Genomic DNA, 23,144 nt, shown 5'->3' on the forward strand with positions numbered 1-23,144 from the left:
CTTCCCCAAGGTTTCCTGATGCCTGTGAGAGCCCATCCAAATGGCCCATCTGATAGCAAAGGACACAGTTCTGCAAAAGGAGCACAATGACAGAGGATCGGTGTCACTCTGATTTACCACGGGCACTTTCTGCAGCCAGCCATCAGCAGGGTATGAGGCTCCTCTCCTTGTTGCTGCCTGAGATAAGGATTTTGTGGGGCAGACAGTGGGGCACAGCACAATGTATTTACCAGTTGCAAGATCCTGTTGAAATATTCAGTATCTTCCTCTCTTGAGATGGCTGCATTTCACAGGTGAGTGAAATGATCACCGCATGCAATATCAGTAGAGCACTTGCTGAACTTCTGTAAGCTTTATTATTACCGATTCAATCTGTGTAAGAGGAAAAAGGGCATCCAAATGGCACTTAAGATGGAATAAGGAGCCCTTCATAAAGCTATTAAGAAATTAATAATTACAGGAAGGCAGATGTAATTACATCCAGAAGATCAATGCAGCTTTTACCAAAGAAGAAGAATTTTAAGATCCTAAATACAAATTGAGACAAAGAACTTTTGAGGCTCTCCCACATACCCACTACTAGGTAAATGTGTCCAGGGAACAAAGGAATTCCGGTGTTGTTACACAAAAAGTGATTATGGGATCCTACTGAAAACATTGAGAAAGCTTGTCTGAGTTGCAAAACCATGTCTTCTTTGATATATCATTATGCTTGATGTTTACAAATGGTCCTAGTAAGAAAAATTTAGGCATGCTTACTGCAAATGATGTGAAAAGTTGCCTTCTGTTCAAAACAGTTTACATTTTTCAGCAGAGATGAAAAAAAAGTCAAAGGCTCCCCAGGACTTACGGACCAGTAAAAGAAATCCTTCCCTCCCACCCTGCAGAAATCTCTACGACGTAATGGCATGATAGATAAGGCAAGTCACCATCATCTCTTGCTTGTGGTTGAAGCCAGGAGAACATGAAGGACACTTGCATGTTGAGGGTCTGTGTTGGGGTTGTAGCTCTGTCTAGGAAGAGGAGGGAGAGTGTTGCCACTCCTTCTCTCTCCTTCATTCAGATCCCCTGGGTTTAGCGTGGGCAAGCAATACATGATCAGAAGAGAAATACCACTGGGTGGGAACTTTTCTTTACCCCCTACCTGCTGTGGGGCAAGTATACGAAGGGGAACAATAATAACTGAACCCTGTATATAATAAGGAATTATGCAGAAACATAAGCACAGAGGAGGACAAACTGAATTAGCAAGTCCACACAAGGCAGAGATGTAATTTAAAATAAGCCTACAAAACCCAACCACTCCACTTGCATCCAGTGAAGCAGATGCCCTTCACACAGGCAGATATACACTACAGCAAATTGAGTGTTTTGTCAAAATAACAAAGAGAGTCCTGAACCAAACCAAATCGAGAGCATCATAAAATCAGAGTGAAGAGGAATAAGCCATTGCTAAAATCCTAGGGCCCTAAGCAGCCGCTGAAGATGGTGATACATGTAAGGAATGGAAGCATCAACTAGAGAAGGCAAACACAATAGGAAAATATTTTTGCTAATGAACTCTGGAAATTTTTTCTTGACTTTCTCTCTTTCTACTTCATCATTCAAGTACATCTCTGCACTGTCTCCTCCTTATGACTGTCTCCAACTCCTATTTGTTTGCACTTCAGCAGGAAAAATAACAAATAATGCTTTATTTGCAACATATCTCTTGTAGGTACAAAACTTAATTAAAAGCAACACTTTGTCTGATCAATGGGGGAGTTGGAGCTAAAAAAAAAAAAATCAAACCGGTCTTAGCACAAAACAGACATTGAAAAATAGCTGCAGCTAATACATTGCAGAACATACTGTGGAGAGCAATTCTTCACTCATTAAGAAGGGTGTGAGCAAGCTCTGCTCCCGATTTGCAGCTGTTACATCTCTGCGAGCTTTGCAAGAAGCATGTCAGTTTGTACCAGCCACAGATCTATTACAGCTCAGAGTGGAGCACATCTGAAGGAATTTCCTGGTCAATATCTCTCTGAAGTTTGCTTCCAGCACTTATCAGCAAAGTTAATTTGTTATGATGGCAGAACCAAAACTCTCCTTCAAAGAGAAAAAAAATCTGCAATTATCAATTTACTGGCTTCAGCAGTACTTCTTGAGAGAGCAGGGAAATGGACAACCTCTCAAGAGATTTTGAAGATTAGTGGGGATTTACTAGGAAAGGCACTGCAGACAGCAACTTGTGCCAGTTATTTGAAGACCTGGATGGTCTGTTTCAACAGGATGGAAGAGGTGAGAATCTGATACCGAAAAAAATATTTACCAACAACAGAATAGAATCATAGGGGAAAAAACCTTAAGATCATAGAGTCCACCCACAAACCTAACACTGCCAAGTATACCACTAAATGTCCCTAAGTGCCACATCTACACATTTTTTAAATTATGAAATGGGAAGCCCAAAATTGTTTTCATAAGGTCAATACAAATTACATTTTTTGATCACTGTTACGATATTACTTCTGGGTGAACATTTGTCAATTGGTAAACATGACAGAGAATATCTTGACTTAGTTGTAATATGCTGTGTTTTAGTTGTAATGCACTGCTATGGGGTTCAGCTTGGACAAACTTGTTCTTAAAGTGGGAAGAACCTTGAGAATAGGAAACTTTCACTTGAAAAGGACGATTGCTTAGCACCATATCACATGCAGCCACAGGGTGTGTAGAATGAGGTGCAGAATGCCTAGGTGGGAAAAAAGGGTGTCTGGGCCCCCGTCTGGCTCCACAAAAAGACTTTGCATAGGTCTAGCCCTCAATAGCTGAGATATGCAAGATGATTATTGATAAGAATTTGAAATGTAAAATTGCAAAGACATAAGAGATGTAGGAGACATAGCAATTTAAGGACAAGGTTTTCAACCCACCCATATTGGTTTCTTTACTGATGAGTTCTTCCCATTTTATTTTGGGAGACACCTTTGCCTGACCATGAGTTTTCAAGTAGGACTCAGAAGAAGGTTTTCTACCATAAATAAAGAGTTATCAGATTTGACAGCCTGTCAATAGTATTCCAAGGAGGAGATGGGGCAGGATTAAACCCAGAAATAGAGTTTACAGGGTAGCTGTACTATCCACTGGGTTACCAGTTCAGAGGACTCCAGTGGATTATTAATATACTCCATAATTTCCTTTACTTTCTTTTTGAGCATAGAATATTTCAGACTGAACAGAACATTTTGAATGATAAAGAAATGCATTTCTGTTTGTTTCTGTAACAACAGTCCTACCCCCCCCCTCAATTAAATGTTATCAGATCTGACTTTTCGTTTGATTTGTTGGTGTGGGTATTGGATGAAAAATCAATTATTCATTTCAGCACACAAACAAGTATCCTCAGCACTTTTTATACTATAGTGCACTTTTTATACTATAATGAATGTACTTAGCAGGATATGAACTTCAATGACAAGATCTCGGGGGGGGGGGGGTGTTCTGTTCTTTGTTTTAAATGTGTGTGATGCATAAGACTTAAGAGAAATGTAAGCATCTCAGCATGCTGCTACACTTTGCTGTCAGAAATCTGCCTGACATTTCTGTAAATTGGGTGGAAAAATCCCCTCTGAATTACTGCAATTTCCATTATTCTCTTCCTCTTTCAGGCCCTCCTCCTCAAAAAGAAAAAAAAAAAAAAAAAGCCTGGTACTGTTTGGGCAGCACTTGCTCAAAACTCACAACGTTGCTCACTAACAGTGAACCACACTCCATTTGAGTTGCTTTACCCATACAAACTTCTGAGATAGGGATAGGAAGGAGCTGACTGTGCATCTCCCGTGCTCTGTCCTCTGAGCTATTGGGTAAAAAGAGGAATCAGGTACATCCAATTCAGCTCTGGAACTCCTACATGTTGGTTTAAGTTTGCAGGGCAACTTGTGTTATCATGGAAGTTAAAGAAACCTGTTGATCCTATGTATGCCCAGGACCATTATAATTACAATCCTTTTTGTCTTCATTAGTTCTCAAATTATTTTACTACAAAGAGATAGCAAAAATGAGGTAAATTCATTAAAATTCACACCAATACCTAACCACATAGAATTTCAATGAACATGTGGTCCCCAAAACATAGTCAATCTCCAACAAAATCCATTACAATAACTGAGGGTAGAGTCCTACAGAGCATCCAGATTTTTCTCTGTGTGGTCTACCAACATGCCTACTGTGGCAAACTTCACAGGTGCCCATATGAATCTCTAGGCTCTCAGCCAGGGCAGCCCAGCAACAGGCTCTGGGAGCCCACCATCATCCTCATGAGGGCTTGGCACTATTTGGTTTGCCTGCACTAATGCAACTGAAGTCCATCTGTGTGGAGCTACCTGGGCAAAGCTAAAAAGTATTTCATGCAAGTCCACTTTATTCTTACTGGTAGCCTTACTGGTAGCCTTAATAAAACATTGGCCTGTATCTGAAACCATTCTGAGAAGCATTTGAGCTTGCTAGAGCAGCTCTTTCTCCTCTAATATATGCTACGGAAACAGGATTTAGATGTATGAAGCATGACTGGTGGTGGACTGAACAGGCAATTGTATTCTCTGCTTTTACCACTACTGTCATGGGGGCACCTCAGAAGTTGATTTAGGCAGACAACAAGCTGCAAATGGACTTTATTCTAACCAGAACTGTTTAGCAGAAAACCAGCTACAAACAGGGTTTTCCAGAACTACTTAGCACTCCGAGAACATTATAAAACACAGGTTCGGATACCAGTTTGGCATTAATTACTACACAGCCAACTGAAACTCAAGGGTTCAGACCCTGAAACTCTAAAGTAATGATTCAAAATTCACATCTTCCCACTCTGTGTTGAAGTGAGAACTCTTAAGGATACCCAGATCGCTTACCAGGTTGGCAAGGTATCTCACTCCCTGAGGAACGTTACTTAGATGGGCAGTCTAAGGAGCAGAGTCTTCAACCATACACCCACTGCTATGATCAAGACTCACTCAATGGGGTTCTCCATTTATGCCATAGTTGAATCTGAGCTGTGGTCATTTATGGTAGTGGTCCAGAAACTTCTCTCAACTGAGGTGTCTCATTGGTCAAAGGCCCTGTCTGTTGACCAAGGGTCCCGCCCCTCCTGCCCCCCAAGCAAGGCTGGCGCAGGTGAACATGAGGAGTCACCAGACCCAGAGGTGGGAGATGTGAGCGTCGGCATTGACCAAGGCGTGTGTGTGTGTGAGGAGCAGCACAGGGGGGCACAAAAGGCGCAGCCATCAGCTGCCCTATTGAAAGCTCCGACCTCATGGGAAGTGGGGGTGGGTGAGTGTGCAACCGCCACAATTACAAAGATAACTCTTCACTGATCATAACACCTTTATGTACGGGGGAAGAGAAGACACTCTGCTGACAAGTATTACTAGCCATGCACATACCTAAAAAAAGCTATATGGATTAAGAAGCTGGAGTTTCTGTACCGATTTTTTTTTTTCATTCATATCAGAAATGAGTATAATCATCTCTCTGCCTTCTCGCTCCACCAGACTATTCAGGATCTCTTAAGATGTCTCTCACCTCATTTCCAAAGCAGTAATATATTTGTCTCTCATTTCCAAAGCAGTGTTATATTAATCCACACAACATAGCTCAAATGTGCCCATCATATGGATGATGAAACAATTTTGATTCATCATCACACAAAAATAATTTCCCTGACACTTTCTTTATCCCTTTTCTTTTAACGCCCCTCTCCCACTCCACACTGTACATCCAAATAAGCACTTTAACAACAACAGAATTAATTAGTCAAGACAGCTCCTGTGGCTTCATAATTCATTCCCCTTGTTACTCACCACTGAGTCATGGAGCAGAAGGTGGGCGTCTTGATCTTGAAGGTAGGACAATGATACAATATATTTCCATCAGGTGCTGGAAGAAAGGTTACAACCTGCTTCATACAGAATTCAATTAGGAATCACAGAGAGGGGAAGCAAGTTTGTATTAACTCCTGTAGATGCCAGAATGCTTTCAATCTATTTCTGTTTCATCTTTTTCCTCTGAAAGACTTTTAACTAATCGCAACATTAGATTAGTTCCTTTAAAACAGTAGGCGAACAATTTTCCTTCAATGCCTGGAGAAAGAAATTTAAAAATTTCCAGATGTTTTACGGAAATCACCAAAAAAAAGATTCAATTGAGAAGCAATTCTGAAACTAACTGAATTATCTACCCGAGTATTTCTATTACACTCCTATCATGAGGCATTTCCTGTTTTTTCAGTAGGAAATGTGGATAGACTCAAGCAGACAAGGCTCATTTGTTTGTGCATCTAAAGGCAGGGCTGTACCAAATTAAAGTTAGTGTTTGATATACTCCACTTGGCTTTTAGCTCTAAATATCTGGGGAAAAGATCTAACCACAAAATTAATTTAGTATCTCTGGTTTTAATGCCAGTGAATGCCAGGAGGGCATGCGAGGTCATCTTCTGTTGTAGATTATCAGCTGCCTCCATAAAGGATGGCCAGATGCTGATCTAATGCTAAGGTAAAGTAGAAAGTTAAATTTTTGTTCCATGAAACATTCTGAACCATCACCATTTTATTGTCTTTAATATTTGGAACAAATAGAATTAAACTTAATTTTTTTCTCATATTTGTGTGTATGCATATGTGCGTGAGTATAAAAATGTCTGTACAAAGCTGATAAATGCTATGTAGAAAAGATACATCTGAAAATGACAAAATAGTTTTACGAAAAGTATTAAACATTCTGATATTTCCAAATCTAGACATGTCATTTAAATTTGCTGTTCTAACAAACTGACCTTTTGAGTCAGTTTGACATTTAACTGTCTTCCTTTTTTGCAAAACTTTATCAGCTTGGAGTGGTAGCCTCATTTTCTGATGCTACCATTTTTCCTGATGAGTCAGGAACCATCTGGTAAAAAATCCATTTTTTGATGCTTGATGGAAATAATTTCTTATGTGTGCATTTATGTCATATATTTATCTTAACATTACCAGATCTATCAGTTATTTTCCGTAAAGTTCAGGTTGCAGAAGTTCGTAAGGGGCATTGCTGAATAATTGAACCCATAGCCTTCTTGTGTCAGTCAACAATGTTTTTGCTCTAGCTTCATATTCCTTATGGTCGTAAAGAGAATTAATGAGAAAATAAAGTTGAAGCTGCACCCTGTGTGCAGATGGCACATATTTGGTAGGTCAGATCCCCTTGCATGAAGTGATTATTGCTTTATTCATTTAATCTACTGTTTGCATCATGTCTTTAATCTCAAGTGCAAGATCTTATCTTTAGGAGCTATTTGAGCTGCTTGGAAAAGGATGGTCTCATGGTAAAGGCACTGAACAAGAGAGAGGTTTATTTCCCACCTTCCATTTCACAGATTCTTGATGGAACAGTGATGAATTCAAATCCCTCTGTTGGTGGGTGTCTCTGAGAGCTGTGTCGTAGATTGTAGTCCAAGAAGAGGTTTCTCAACCAGCAGATCTGATGCAAACAGTGGTCAGGCTACCTCCTGAGGACCCCTTCATAAACTTGAGGTCAGGACCTGGAGAGTATGTTAAAAACATGTTTTAAGAAAGCAGTGAGAGAAATTACATGCAATAACTTGGTCCAAAGTCTTTTGCAAAGTAGCTGCCATACAGCTGAATTTAGACTTGCATTTTCTAGCAACTGGCACTGAAACGATGCATGAGAGAAGTGCTGACTGCTGACTCTAGCTTTCCACCAGACTTCTCACCCCCTTAGCTGAGGCAACAGAAGAAATGGTGTATCCATCTCCAAGCCACTACAATTCAAAGCTTGATGTATTCACTTCAGGGTCCACCTGGAAAGGTGCCCAAATCTGTGCAGGTTACATCCATACCTTCAATGAGCCAGCTCATTTCTCAGAAGTGGAAGCAAAAGCAAACATTGCCTCTCTGGGCTAAAAACTGATGCCAGCCCACTCCTGTCCTAGAAAGCAGAGAGGAGGGAGGGATGAGACGGAGTCTGGAGTTAGAGACATAGAGAGCTGCGTTGCCTGTTTTTGCAGCACTGAGCAAGATGTTGAGAAGCCACATCTGGCACAACCACTGGTCTGCACACCCCAGTGCTGCTCAGCAGTGAGCAGGGATTCCTGGAGCTGCCCTGTCGTGGTGGAGCCACCATCTTCTCAACAGCCCATCCTGATGCCTGAGGAGCCTCCACCTGCTGTGCCACCACCTGGTCATGCATGCTGTATTTTTAGGAAATGTCACTAGATTTAAAGTAGCTAACAAATACTGCAAGAGCGAGAACTGAGGCAAGAAGAGCTCAGCAGTGACCAGCTAGCAAAATCTTCATCTTTTTCCCCAGTTCCTCTGAGCTGTGTGTGGCTGAAGGTGGGCTGGGCACAGCAGCACTCCCCTGCTGAGGCTGCAGAGCAGGCAGAGGAAGAGAAGGCATTTTGCTCCTTTGGTTACAAGATGTAAATGAATATAATCCTTTTGCTTGTTCAAGGTGGAAGCATATGTGTTCCTAGGCAACCATGACTTTTGGGGAAATTTTGAAACTCTTTTGATTCTCCCTCCTAAGGCATAGACAGATTTGACCGTTTCATTTGCCTACTGAATATTTATTACTATTTTTCTATAAAATGCTGTCTAGTGCTCAGTACAACTGATCCTAAGTTCAGTGAGGAGCTTTATGCACCACCACTAATACAAACTATGTCTTTGAAATATTAATGATGAATTCACAGTGCTAGAAAACAGAGATTTCCAGCTAAATCATAATAAAAATCAATAAACCTAAATCTGGATAATCCACCATGCATTCAGTTACAATGCCTTCTTGCCATGAAAAGCAAATACGAAAACTTGCTTAATAAAACACACCCCACCCCCCAAAAAACAAACCAAGCTGTTCTTTCAAGCAGACTGCTCCTCCTTTCTGCCTCCCCCACCCATTGCTGTTAGTTTAACAGCAGAGAGAATGCATAAGAATTCAAACTAGTCTTCCTTGGAGGGATGCAAAGGACAATCCAATGAATAATGCTGTGGGAATGATTTGTAGTTTCCCCCAAAGCGTGAGCTGATTTGTTATGAATAGAACTCAGCCTGCTGCTCTGTTGAAAGCCAAATCTATGTGACTGATCTTCTTTTAATGCATTTATGGTAAAGAATGAACCTGCATTTGATTGTGTGACTGATCACCCTGACACATGCAGCTGATATTCTACCTGTGCAATCATAATTCTACACATACTGACAAAAGAAAAGGGGAAAAAAAAAAAGCCATGTCTTAGCTCACTGCCTTGCTTTCTCATTTCACTAGTGCAAAGGCCATCTGATTCAAATTCTTTAAAGATACATCAGCTGCAAAGAAGCACTTTGGGTAATCATTTCAGGATTGTATTTGCAGTGTGGTTTAAAAGGATAGCGTATGTGAATTTTGACTAGAGAGACCACTTATTGGAAAGGTAAGACTTGATAACAATATCTGGGATTACATAACTGATTTTTGGATGTTCTTGTTAATGAATGAAGTTTTAAAAAGCTTGTAACTTTCCTTGAGTAACCAGATACAAACAAGATCGACTTTCATGTTTCAGGGCACAAACTTACTGTTCCTGTAGGACTGAAAGAGTTAAAACCTGATGGAAGATGACACCTCTATTCAGAATGCTTAAGTACAGTCTTATATCTCATGATCTGGATGGAAATTTGACAAAATATAGTGAAAATAACCCTTATACTGTCCCTACCTCTACTGGCCTGCTTCTGTAGATGACTGAATTATAACTCAAAGATCCCTTCTGTACAATGACTTCCATGGCCATGGAAGAAGGTGGTTCCAGGCACATGGCACATTCTCCTGGCACAGGTCTGTCCCACTAAGGAGGAACATTTGTGAGTTCCTGTTCTGCAGGTGACATAGTGATTTCATAATGCTGTGTCCTCTGCGGAACGGGATAAAACCCACTGGAAATGGCTTGTGCTTTTAAACAGCTGTGAGAAAGGACATTGGATAACTCACCCACAGGCTGACACATGCCTGGAAGAGGAAGGAAGTATTCAAACAGCTGAAAATGGCAATGGATAGATGGATAGAGAATACAGCATATCTTTCCCTCTTATTTTCTATGCATTAAGAGATGACATCTTAGGGTTGGGTTTTTTTTGTTTGTGGTGGGTTTCGTTTTGTTTTGTGTGTGTCATTTTGTTCTCTTTTTTCTCTGCGAAATATCATTCACCTGGTTCCATGCCATCACTCTCCCACAGATAATTCTGGGAAAAATTTAAACACTACAACTGACTAGAAGTGATCAGTGACCAAATCTCAGCTGTGTTGGGTCTATTCAGATACTCATGCTCAGATAAAGTCAAAGTCAGTCACCATTTGATCCTAGGAAGCACTTTCTTATGCACCTGTTCTGGTCCTGTTTGCTGCATCACTCTCAACCAACTGAACCACCCAGCACATTTAAAAGCTGCTCATCCCCACTCATCATCATTTGTACAGACTTCTCTGGTATCAGTCACTTGAGTGATAGAGCCAGTCTCTTCTGACAGTGCTATTTTAAATGTGTTGTTTCTGACTTAAGGAGGGATGACAACATCACTGTCATGAGCATTACATGAGCATCACATGTAAATAACCAGTGATGGCTTAACTATGCTTTGGCGACAAATCTAGGAGCAGTGGCATGAAGTGATAGTGGCCTGCGAATAAAGACTCTAACCATAATTTCCTAAGGATATATTTATACTGACACAAAGATGTGAGTAAAGCATTTAAATTGCATCTAAGTTAGCTAATAACAAATTACCACTGCCACAACCACTGCTTATCACATTGCCTCTGGCTATGAACTCATATTGTTCCCTCACAACAAAGTCTGCTACCCTATTCACAGTTTAGGCAAATATGTCCTATTAATTTCAAAGGCATGTAGACATCCAAATAATTTTTGAGATTTATGGGAGATGAGGCTAGAACTGGATGTGACTGTTACATACCATCAGGCAGGCATTTGTCTGTTGAGCAGTGAAATGGTGAATTGGTGATAAGTGGGTCAGGTGTAACAAGAATGATGAAATCAACACTTGTTAATTTTTTTAAAGGGTAAAAATCCTTTGGCATTAATCCTCATGATTCACAAGAAATAGAAGCAGCCTGGCAAAGTTTAAATGATTGAAAATGATGCCCATGGCCTTCTGCAAAATCTGATTACAGCTCAAATGATCGATGGGTTGCCATTAGCAGAAGAAAAAAAAAAGGGTTCAGAAATTGAGCCAAGTAAATCAAGAAAGACCTTTCGAGTTTACAATGAACACTTCAACATGATTCAAAAAGTGTTTTAACCAAGATTTCATTTTCTGTAAATATATGTTGCCTTCAGAATATGAACTATGCATTTCTACGAGTGCCTTTTGAGCCAGGCTTTCATTTGGCCTGAAAAGATGCCCAGCTTTCCCTGCCAGTTTTTCAAGGCTTCCTTTGATTTACTTCAATGACATTGGGGGACTTCAGCTTCTGCATATGAGGTCTGGCAGAAACTCTCCTCTTCTCAGCTTTAGATCGGTCAGATGCATGAAATTCTGAAGCTCTTGTTGTGCATTTGTTAAAGTCTTTGTTTTTTCTTTTTTCTTTTTTTTTTTTTTTTTTTTAATATCTGAAATCATTCCACTTTCTTAAACAAAGAAACTAGTTTCAGGCTCATGAGAATATGCTATGAACTCCTGCCATGACTGGAAAACTCACTCCACTGCAAAATAAAATGAAAAAATAACTGAAAATCTGAAAATAAAATTGTGCCATCATTATAAGCAGTAGAGTAACAGAAGTGACTGGTTCACTGACTCAACTGAGAGAGAATGCTGCTTTCATGTCAGGACAGTATTTTATAATTTTTAAAAATCAGAAAATTTAAAAAGTTGTTTTGTTTTTAATTTTATTCCAAGTGAAATATTTCCTTTTGGTTTTGAGTTTTCAAATATGTAATTTTTTTTTTTTTTTTTAAATAGTGAAGCATGTCTCAAAAAAAAAAAAAAAAAAAACTTAGACTCAAAACGTACTCCTTTTTTTGACAAGAAAAGTATTATTTTCATTTGCTGAGAGAAGAGGAACATCGTGCCAGTCACACTACCCAAGAGAGAAACAGTCTCACGCAAAATTGCAGCTCATCTATGAATGTTTGTCCTAGCTTTAAATCAAGACCCAGCTGTACCATTTTGTAATTCTCCTTTGTAATTTGTAACATCAGTCTCCCTTGCCTTTTCTCTGAAGAGCTCTGAACTGAAGTCTCAGCTCTGACACAGACCACTAGTGCAAACCAGGACCAATCCTGGTCTCTCTTCCTTTTTTTAAAATTCAAATGGAATTATCTGCAATTTGCAAATGATATCTTCAGAGTTATACTGAATGCTACTTCCTTAAACTTTTTAATCTCAGATCATGAAACTTTCTACAACACCTGCTTTTTGCTGATGACCAGAACCCCTCTGAGGCATCACAGAGAAGACCAGAACAGCTATCAAGTGAATTTTTAGCATACTTGAGTCTACTACCAAAGCCTAGACAATGTTGTTGACATTTTTACCCCAGAATATGGTAAAAATGCTACCAAGGCAGCATTTGAGGATTTTTAAATTAAACCAAATCATGTAAAGCAAACAGAAGAGCAACAGACAAACTCTTCATTTACAAGGCTTCCTAGAGAGCTCTGTGACATAAATAAATGAATTATGGGTAAGCTGATTTCAGTTCGGTGTTAGTCATACAGTGTAATGTAGTTTCATGTTAATTAAGAAATAGAGCATAACCTGACACTATTTGGCGAAAAGGATTATAAAGATGCAATTTTATGTTAGACTGCTGTGTAAATTGACTCATTCCCAGATTGTTAGAGCAGTGAGCATTTTGATAAGATACCTGGAAAGCCTGATTATAACAACAGCATAAACTTGATAATCATGTTATTGTTGAAAAGATAGCAACATAAATAAATACATGATATATCAAAAGGAGTGGCAGTATACAGGAGTGCACATAAGCATAAAGGTTTAGGACTGATGCAGAAAGTAGATTAAGAAAACTGAACATTTAAGTAACATCCTTTGGAACTCCCTATGTAAATTCCTGTGGCATCCTTGTTGAGAAAATCCAGTGTAGGTTTACGGCAGAAAAAGAACAGCCTGTTTCAGAGAGCTGAAGGGCTGTGGTGAGCCCGCTTCTCTTTGCATGTTCACAGCACGTTGCAAATCTCTTTTTCCCAAAGTGTGTCACCCCAAGCTGATGCTTTTAAGCAACTCCTCCTTGTGCTGATGAAGATCCAGGTCTGATAAGGCACCAAAGCCAAATCTCATGTGAGACCCCCTCCTTCTCTTCCTCCCTGTACTTCATTGCTGCACCATCCTTTGCTTCATCTCTTGTGGGGATCCAAAGTGGTGTCTTTCAGGCTCAGAAAGAATTTTTTTCCCCCCACTCTTACACCTCTGGGAATGGGAACTAGCCTCACCATGAGATGTGAGTTTGGTCCTCTTGCAAGAAATCCACCAGAGGGATCAATGCCAGAGGAACCCTTTGAATAAAACTAATTAGGATTTCTAGAGCAGTTTTGGGTTAGCTCACTGGAAGATAAGTACTGCTGTTGAGTGTTATTTTTAATTAAGCAAAGATAGCACTCCAGTAATCACAAAACTGATGATGCAGCAACTTGCCAGCTTCGTTATAGCTGAAAACATATTCCTAGGTCTTTCCTGGATTGCTCTTCAAGCACCTGTGTAAGGGCATCAGTCCCCCTCACTTCCAAGGAGACTGAAATTCAGTTTGATTTGGAACCATAGAAGTTGTAGCAGAGTCAGGACCATTAGTTAAATGTGTTTTCTGGCTTGTCACTATAGTGCATAATAGAGTGCCCCAAAGTGACTGAGGCTTGCCTGTCCTGCTACGCTGATCTAGCACAGCACACAGAGCTTGAACATCAAAAGCTAACTAGTAGTTGTCTACTAAATTCCTTTGTCAAGGTGACAAAGGTGACATCATTGTCAGATCATCATTTCCCTGCCTCTGAAGTATCTGACTTAGAGGGAAACAGCCACCTAAAAATCCAGGATGCAGAGCGCATGCTGAGAGCAGCTGGGTACCACATACCCAGCCCCACAAGGTAAGTTAATATCTTAGAAACTCCTCTCCACAAGTGCTATATTAGCTAGGCAGCTGTGGAAATAGAGATGAGGCACGTCACCCTTATGGATGGTTTGGATGTCTTCTCTGAATTCAGCTGAACAATTGCAGCCAAAGTATATATGGTGCTGAAGAAAATATCATCTTGTGGTACACCTAGCCAAGTTCCTGATGTTATAGATAACATCTATAGATCAACTCCACCTTTAAATTAAAGATGCACTTTCCCCCATTGTGGGATGTATACTCCAGAACAGACCTGGTCCAATGTTTGGAAAAAATGTCTATCATTATGGTTAGTTTAGGCTTGGTCTTGGTCCAATATTCTCTTTCCAAAATGTTTCTCTTCCCTATAAAACCTACTCAGTGTAGGACATCATCAACACATTCTGTGATCCCTTGAAGTAATCTTTTTTCTTTTATTAAAAACGGCTCTTTTTTCAGTCTTTTAGTAAGGCTGGATCAAAGTGTTCTCTATTGTTTACATGACTGTAAACATGGCTCTTTGGACCAGGTATGGGATCATAACTGTACTTACTGTGTGACGACACCCCCTGACACCTCCCCGGCACGTAGGAATGTCACAGAGCAGAGTGTGCAACAGGCAGTGGAGCTGGTATTTCACAGCAGTAAGAGCTGAGTGCAGCTCCTGACGCTGCTACTAATCTCCAACACAAGCATTGCAGATCCCCCACATTCCCTTTTTCCTTCAGATAAACAGCTGTAGCAGCTACACTTGCCTCCTTTATTTTGAAAGACGCTGAAAATAAACTATACTACAGACAAGTATGATATTTTTCCACACTATCTTTGCTTCAACTTGCCTCCTGTATACCACATGTAAATACAACTATAATTTGTATTTAACGCGAAGGTATTCTGCTCTCCTAGCATAAGGGATTCCATCAATTGAAGAAAAATTCAGGGCATTTGGGATTAGGGCTATAAAGAACCTCCACACTTGAAATAACCCATCTCCTCATCTATTTTAATTTAAAACCTGCTTAAAACCCATTTTCAAGTTTCCAGAGCAGTTATAAGGTGCTTTAACACACATGAAGCAAATGAAATTATTTTGTAATGAAAGCCTTGTCATACATCATTAGGATTTTCCTCCTACCTATAGGGCCATTTAGGAAGCTGAATAAATCTATCCAGTTTTATAGCTGTAGGAGATGGTACATTAAGTTTGCTAGTCCCAGAGTGCCTGAAGAAATCCAAACACCAGTATTCTTCAAGTCCAGTAGATATTCTAACTTCCAAATGTTGATGGGCAGAGATCCCCAACAGAAAATCCTCAGTTGGCAACCATGAACAGAGGTCTACAAGCTTTAAAGAGACATTTATCACATAGCACACCAAAAGATGTGAGCACTGAATCTGTAGTGAGCTCAAATCTACTGCCTCCTCACATTCACATTGTCAGCAACTTCAAGGCACAAAAACCTGGTGTTCTGGACCCTTATTTAGTCACAGTCTCCTGCAGTATTGGAGATTGCTATGAACTGCAGGCAGCCGGAGCAGCTCTCAGATCTCTCAGCCGAGAATATTGGACCCTCATCACCCTGACCAACAGGGTGACACTCTTACCTACTCCCCAGCTACTTCTGGGGCTCCAGCACAAGCTGGGCCACAGAACTGCTCATTGTTAAGAAGCTGGTAATGGTATCCATGGAAGCATGTATAAAAAGATTAGGCACTTGGGCACTTAGATTTTAAATGAAAACCACAGAAAATAGACACTTTAAATGAAAATATGCATGATCAAAATCCCTTTTTTACTGAAGGTACACCTTTTGAATTTACTTTCTAGCATCCCCAGCTATATCTGTCTTTGAGTCAGACCTAAATTATTTTCATTCCTGTTATGCTAGCATCATTTTCCATTATTCCAGTGGAAAGGATGTAATCAAACTAATGCATTTATCGGATTTGATGCTGGTTCTGTGACATTTTGCTTTTTGCTCTGCTGGAAAACTGACAGTTGCTTGGTTTCACTTATGTTTGTACTGCCGCTAGCTGAATAATACATTTTTCAAAGCCATCTGACTCCCTGTGTAAGGAGGAAAAGAAATAATGGACATTTCAAATGCAGTAAGTTTTATTTCCTTTTTGTACTCATTTGTTGTAGTTAAGCAAAAAAAAAAAAAAACAAAAAAAACAAATAAGTGACTCACTCCTTGCAGTCAATTCAGGTTGATGAGCTGCCTGCTCTGCTATGTGGGATCTGTGTGGGGGTCAAACATATAAACTGGCTCAGTTTAAAATACAGTAGGACATGGATGAAAGACCACCACTTTTATGAAGTTCAGTAACAGAAATATTATTAACTTTTCATTTATGACTTCCATCTAGAATTTGTTGCACCTCTTGCTCACTCTCATATTTAGTGTCTGCTGACTTGCATGAGTGCAGACTGAGAAAAACATCATGGCAGAACCCAAACCTCTGTATTTCTCTTCATTCAGAAAGTCACATACTTATACCTAAGCTATACCTTATTATTAGCTTCCTATATGGTTCACAATATGTTAGAGACTCAGCTGCACTCCCCAAGCAGGACATGAGGCACAGCCAGACTGTGCAGCTCACAAAGTCAGGGGAAGAAGACCACAGAAACCTTTCCAGAGTTCACCCTAAGGATGACTTAGGTTCCATATGTCTGCCTTTCCATATAGTCAGCATGATGTTCATTGACAGCAAGTCAAAAACACCTTTTTAGCCTTCATCTGTCCAGTTAAGATATCTCCTCATCTCTTAAAAGCCAAGTCTTTTTTTTTTTTTTTTTGGGTCCCCAGGGCAAAATTAACTCCTCTCTATGTGCTGGAAGAATTATGTTAATGTTGATATGAACTCTAAGATTAAATCTATCCTGAAAATAAGAATTTAGTAGAACATGTCCTATCACCTGTTCGTCTGCTTCCCATGCTGTTAGCTTTGTCTTCCTTGAAGGAACAGGCTCAAAATGTCCACACAGTGCAGTGGAAGAGCCATCTCCTGATAGCAACCTGAGCTACAGTGCACTCAGCTCTCCCTTGGCTTAATGTTAGCATTTTTCCACATACCATGCCAAGACGGTGAGTATCCTCCAGACCTAGACCTCAGGAGCATGGCCAAAGCTTGCATATGAGCATTAATCAGTGTAGAAGAAAACAAGTTTAGACTTCAGTAGGAGCTTAGACTGCTGACCTCATCTGACAGTGCTCTGATCCAAAAGCAATCTCAGATAAGACCTTCAGCCAAAACAGTGTGTGGACAGCAGGTGAGAAGCATCCATTTTTAATTGAAAAACCTGTAAATAAGACAAGGGTATCAGACAGGTTGCCAGCATAGAGTTGCAAATCAGAGTAGGAATTAGCGTACCTAATTTCCAAAGCTGTCAATGCATGGGGATGAAGAAGATGGGGTACAGAGAATATGTTTTGTTCTTGTATCACAAAATACTTCTAGCACCCCCTGAGTAAAAAGATTTAAGATTTGGCTTTGACAGTAACTATTTGTGTCAGTGTCTGACCTGCTGATCTGTTTACACTCTCATTCTCTGAGAAACACTACACTCTTTAGGCAATTTAAAAATCCTAAATCCATTTTCTCAAAATACTTTCTAACTAATGGGCATCTTAGGGATGAGCAAAACAACAACAACAAAAATCTTTCTTGCTTTTTGGAGGCTGGATTGGTGGAAAAGGTTATTTATCTGTAGGCAGAATGGTCTTTTGCTCATTCTTCTGTTCCGGTCTTTAGCAGAGGAAGACTTGGGCCTGTCTAATAAACAACACAGCTGAAAAAAAAAAAAAAAATCTCATTTCAGCTGTGTTGAGCTTTACACAATGGGAGTTTCAGACACTGAGAATATCTATTAGCTTTACTTTTCCAACCTAAACCCATTTTTGGTGTCTTAAAACACTCCATATTTTTGCATGTGTTCTGCAGGGCTTACCCCAATATCTTTGTCAAGCCACTAACATCAAAAAAATACTAATTTAACTGAGATTTTTAGCTTTCTTTCACTCCTTACAATTAAGGGAGGCTTGAGAACCCACTCTTTAACCCCACACAGACTGCACCACTAAGAATTAATGCATGATAACTTTCTAACACTTTCCACAAGCAACTCTGTGACCACAGTAATCCATCACTCCAGCAGTAAGACAAAAATGCAGTATGTACCCAGTTTAAAGACTCCCTTTGATCTCAACAGTTCCTTGAACTGGTAAAACCAGTTCTGGCAAAACCATATTGAAACACCACTGATAATCAGTCAAACTCTGAGGGTCCTCTATTGCAAAGCCTTCTTGGATGAAGGTCTGGATGCTGCCACAGAAAGAGATTTCCTTTTCCAAAGTCAGCTTCAGGTGGCAAGATGGATAGGCTGACCAAGGAGTCACTTGACAAAAGAGGGGGTAGAAGCTCTCCAAGGGAAATATTCTTCACTTTTTACTATGTCACCTCCCTTCACTGCATTTTATGTTTGTATTCCATTAGCAAACACTATGCAAGTAAGCTTCCCCAAGGCAAGTATTAAGAAACATATTATCATAACAAACAATTTCTAGGAGGCCTGAAGATATGATTGTGGACCAAAATGTTTGGTTTTTCAAATATATCAACAGAATTTCTTCTACAGATTTCATGTGCCTACACCATCACATGACCTTGGCTACAGTAATGCTATTATTTAAGCTCCTAGGATATTCATATTTATCTAAATTTTATGCTAAGTTAAGCAAATCTTGAGAGGGAAAAGACCATCTTCTCACAACACAGTCTCTGTGTCAGGTATTAGTACAGTATTCTTACCAGCTTGGAAAGGTGGTCAAAGCAAGAACAAAGAACAGGTCAAAATCCATTAAAAAATAACATTGGAAATTTACATAAGCATTTCTGCACCTTTGTGTTTTAGTAGTTGTATACAAGGCAGTTATCAACACCCTGCTCTCCAGAGAATGTGCTTAAGTGTTCCCTTTGTAAACTTGTCATTCACCGTGTTTATAAAACCCCAGCATTTTAAATGTTAAACCTTAAAAGAATCCAGTTCACAGATTTGTAACAACTACATAAGACAAGAGAATATTTTCAGAACAGCCTTAAAGAGATAGAAGCAAGGGAAAATGAGAACATACCTTTCTTGCCACACCCAAATGTCACATATGGGTGAAGCAATTAAAATTCTCACCTGAAAAAAAAAAAAACAAACAAAAACTCAAACACCACCCTGAACTACAGAATATAGCTTGGTAGCCAGGAAAGGAATAAAATAGAAAGTCAAGTCTCAGTCCTGTGAGGACCAGGGGTGTGACATGGGCTCAGCCATAGAGCACCAGAGCAAGCCAGGAATGACAGTGCTCCTTTCCCAGGTTTTATACATCCCTCTCACAACAGGTGCTTGTAGCCAAACTAATAAAAGGAGACAGAGGCAGAAGGAGCAGGTGGAGAGGGATAAATGTTGTCATCATTGCACAAATGTTTTATTACAGCTCTGGCAATAAACATTAGCTGTAAATCAAGATTCACTGTGATGTGCTAAAACAGGCTGCTTATGAAAATCTAGCAACTAACTCTTTTATGTTCTTGTTGTTTAAAGCCCAAGAAGAAAGCATTAGGAAAGAGCTTGAGGAAGGTTAACAAGACAGTTTTGCAAATGTTTATAAGGAACTCCTGAGCAAGATGAAAGGATGACTGTATCTGTTTGATTGTCAAGAAATTACAGCCTCCAGCTGCAGCACATTATGCTTTTAGCCAGGCTCGTCCACAGCAACAGAGGAGAAACCTCCTTCCAAAATGAGGACAACAGCTTATTGCTTACCTGGTGGTCTAAAATATCCCTCTTTTCTAAAACACTTGCTACATTCTACTTCGTAAGTGTTCATTCTTAACAATCCCTTTGTTAATGGCTGAGGGTCCTTCAAACATGAGTCTGGAATGAAAGTCCATTGCCTTAATAAAAGGTTGTTTCTCCCAAGACTTTCACTTCTCATATAACACATGCCTATGGAACTGGTTAATGTGGCTGCAATGCAATCAATGTCTGGTCAGTTTGTAACCCACCTTTTAAAATGCTGTTCTATCAGCAACAAAAAGTTGGAAATGAATTTATATTTATTCAACTCCCCCCACTGTTTATGAACCTATGTGAAGCCTGCTGCCTCTGAGCCATCTAAATGCTTCAAGGTGACATAATAAAGTTCTATTACTGGTCAAGGTTCCCAACAGTTGGGAGAATGGTATAAAGACAGATCAGACAGATCACCATGTCTACTCTTTTAAGAAGTTATCAATGTTACTCTACGATATCAGTCAACACAGAGAAGGTAAGAGTTGCTGCCTTCGCCCTGATCACTGGTGTCCTCTGTCTTTTCTGCAGGGCTGCAGAGAACAACATGCTGCTGAAGCCCAGACACAACCTTGCCAAGTAATCACAGGAAGCCTGGAGCCACTGGCAGGTGCATAAAAGACAAATGAACCTCATAAACTACTAAGAGTAGACTTTAGAATTTTGGCTATGCAGATCAACAAATGTTCCAGAAAATGCATGTGGACATTTGTGTGGTCTTAACAAAGCAATGGTTAAGAAAAATATTATGTAAATAACAAAAACAAACAAACAAAAATAGACAAAAACCAACCAACCAAAAACCCAAACAAACAAACCAAAACCAAACCAAAACAAACCCCTAAGTTAAGTGGCACAGGTCAAGTCTATTTCCTTATTTATTTCCCTGTATTTTTCTAGTGATTATTCCTGGAGAGAGAAAAATAAAGGAAGAGGGAAAGGAAAAGAATAAACAGAGGTAGTTTATAACAATGTTGTAAGAATAATGCTGTTCCCATTACCACAGAGCACATCTGTCAACTCTATCCATTTCTTCTAGATGAGGTGGAGAGACCTCTGACATTTCAAATGCATCACCCTAATCAAATCCCTATCCTCCTGAAATTCTTTCTGAGACCGCATTATAGGTCTATAGAAAGGCATGAATGAATAATACGTTGGAGAACAATAAGTAAAGTAGCAGGAACAGAGCTGAAATAACTGGGTTCACCAGCATTAAAAAGTGACAGAGCCATTATTCCCCCAAGATAAAGTGTTTTCAGCTCTACACCACTGTGATCTGCAGAGCTGTAGGGAGAAGCCACTCAATGAGTCCTCGTTTACCACTGCAGAGCAGGGAAATTACCAGCACTTCTCACTCTGATGCGCTGCCTGGATGCAGAGTCAAACACCAAGTCTCATGAAAGGCCAAGGGGCCTTTAAAGGCAGTTTTCAGTCTCACTTTTTTAGCTAGAGGATTTATCTGACTTTCTTCTCTCACAGTCCTCAGTAGCCACGTTTCAACCTCTCTCTCAATTGTGAAGTTTCCCTTGTCCTTCAAGTCAGCATTGCAGGAAAAAAAGGTACGAGGCGATGTAAGTCACGGTCCAGTACCTAAAACCATGTAAGAGTTACATTTGTTGGTTCATTTACAAGCACTGTAATTGGCTTGATGCGTGATTTTGTATTTCTCTTCAGACTCAATTCACCTCATTTGAGCTCAGCCACCAAAACAGGGTGTATCTAGTCTGAAACAGAGACCTGGGCTTCCACAATTAATTAGGAGAGGTAAGCACATGCAGAAAGCAATTCTTCCTGTCTCAGGACTCACTTAAGACTAAGTTACTCGATATATATTCCCTTCTTTTTCTCCCTCCATTAACTACAGACAAAGTGCAGAAGACAAGTTTAGGTGACTATTCGTTTCATCTAACCATGGGTGTCTGGAAGTTAAACACCTATACTCCCTCAATAGTGAGAGCAGTAGGAATGCCTACAGGGTAATTTGTTTCTTCTGTCTTAAACAAGGACCTTAGGGTGAAATAAGGCACCCTGTGGAAGTCCTTGTTTCTGTCTGTTGACTGTTGAGGGAGTCTAAGGATGGGTTTCATAATACTTTTTTGAGCGTTTGTCACACAGGGGCAGCACACAAATATTTAAATTTCTGTTACAGTTAATAAAATTTATACAGAATAGTGTCAAGAAATGAAATAAATAAGGTAATAAGGGAGAGAAAAGGAGGAATATAAAGTCAAAAGGAAGCAGAAAGTAGTCTAGAATCACAAAAGGCAACTAACAGGACTCTGAGAGGTCATTTAGTCCATTCCCATGCTCAAGTCTTGCCCAGCACGAAGCAGACACATAGCAATGAGGAGTTTGCTTTGACTGGGTACAAACATTGCAATGCTATCACCCCAGCTGCTCAGATTCTCAGCACACATTTTTCTTCTGTATCTGGGAACACAGTACTCCGGATTTCAAATACAAGCAAAAGGGAATAAGAGGGGGAAACCCAGCAAATGACTTCATGCTCCATGGACAGACACATTGCTTTCACCTGTAGTACTGTCAGGAGACTAAGGGTTTAGGACAAACACAGCAAAATGTTCTGGTCAAGGCACTTATTTGATGCTATTGTTTCTGCAAAAGAAAAACAAGTGAAAACAAATTCCTGTGAAGAATTTAAAGCAAGAAGTATACTGTGTGACAGCAGGACCAAGTTAATGTGGTTCAGTTGAATTAATTAGCAGGCTGCCAAGTGGAGTTACACCGATTTATGCCATTTAGGATTCCGGTTCAAAATACCTTGCTAAGAAACTAGCATCAGACTAAAACTAATAATGGGACCTTCTCCAAGAGGAACTCACAGTTAATTTACAACCTTACAACTGCTGAGCAAGGCTTAGGTGAAAGTCTAAATCATGAGCCTGAGCAATGGAACTTGCTGGAAAATTTGAGACTAAATAAATTTTAATGGAAAAAGTTCTATAAGTCAGTATTTTCTACTAAAAAAAAATCTAATGTATTTTCAGACTTCTCAGAGGGTAATATTTTGATTAGCTACACTGTACTAATATATTTAGTATGGTTTCCAATTTGGGAAAGGCAGTCTGGGATGTCTCAAACCTCCACAAGAGTCATAGTGGATGTGTCCCAAATTAAATTAAGGAGGTTTCAC

General features: G+C 39.8%; 1 long non-coding RNA gene across 3 annotated transcripts in view; it reads right to left on the bottom strand.

Annotated features, from left to right (window-relative positions):
- LOC110363281 (uncharacterized) overlaps positions 1-23,144 on the bottom strand; it is a 159,431-nt gene that overhangs the window by 46,475 nt on the left and 89,812 nt on the right. For all 3 annotated transcript variants that reach the window (XR_010473457.1, XR_010473456.1, XR_002421249.2), the window contains 2 exons: positions 7,374-7,552; positions 5,838-5,913 (listed from right to left, as the gene is read on the bottom strand). This is a non-coding gene — a long non-coding RNA (uncharacterized LOC110363281). The remainder of the gene's footprint in view (positions 1-5,837; positions 5,914-7,373; positions 7,553-23,144) is intronic.

Source organism: Columba livia, chromosome 6 (assembly GCF_036013475.1).
Source record: "Columba livia isolate bColLiv1 breed racing homer chromosome 6, bColLiv1.pat.W.v2, whole genome shotgun sequence".
Lineage (NCBI taxonomy): Eukaryota > Metazoa > Chordata > Aves > Columbiformes > Columbidae > Columba > Columba livia.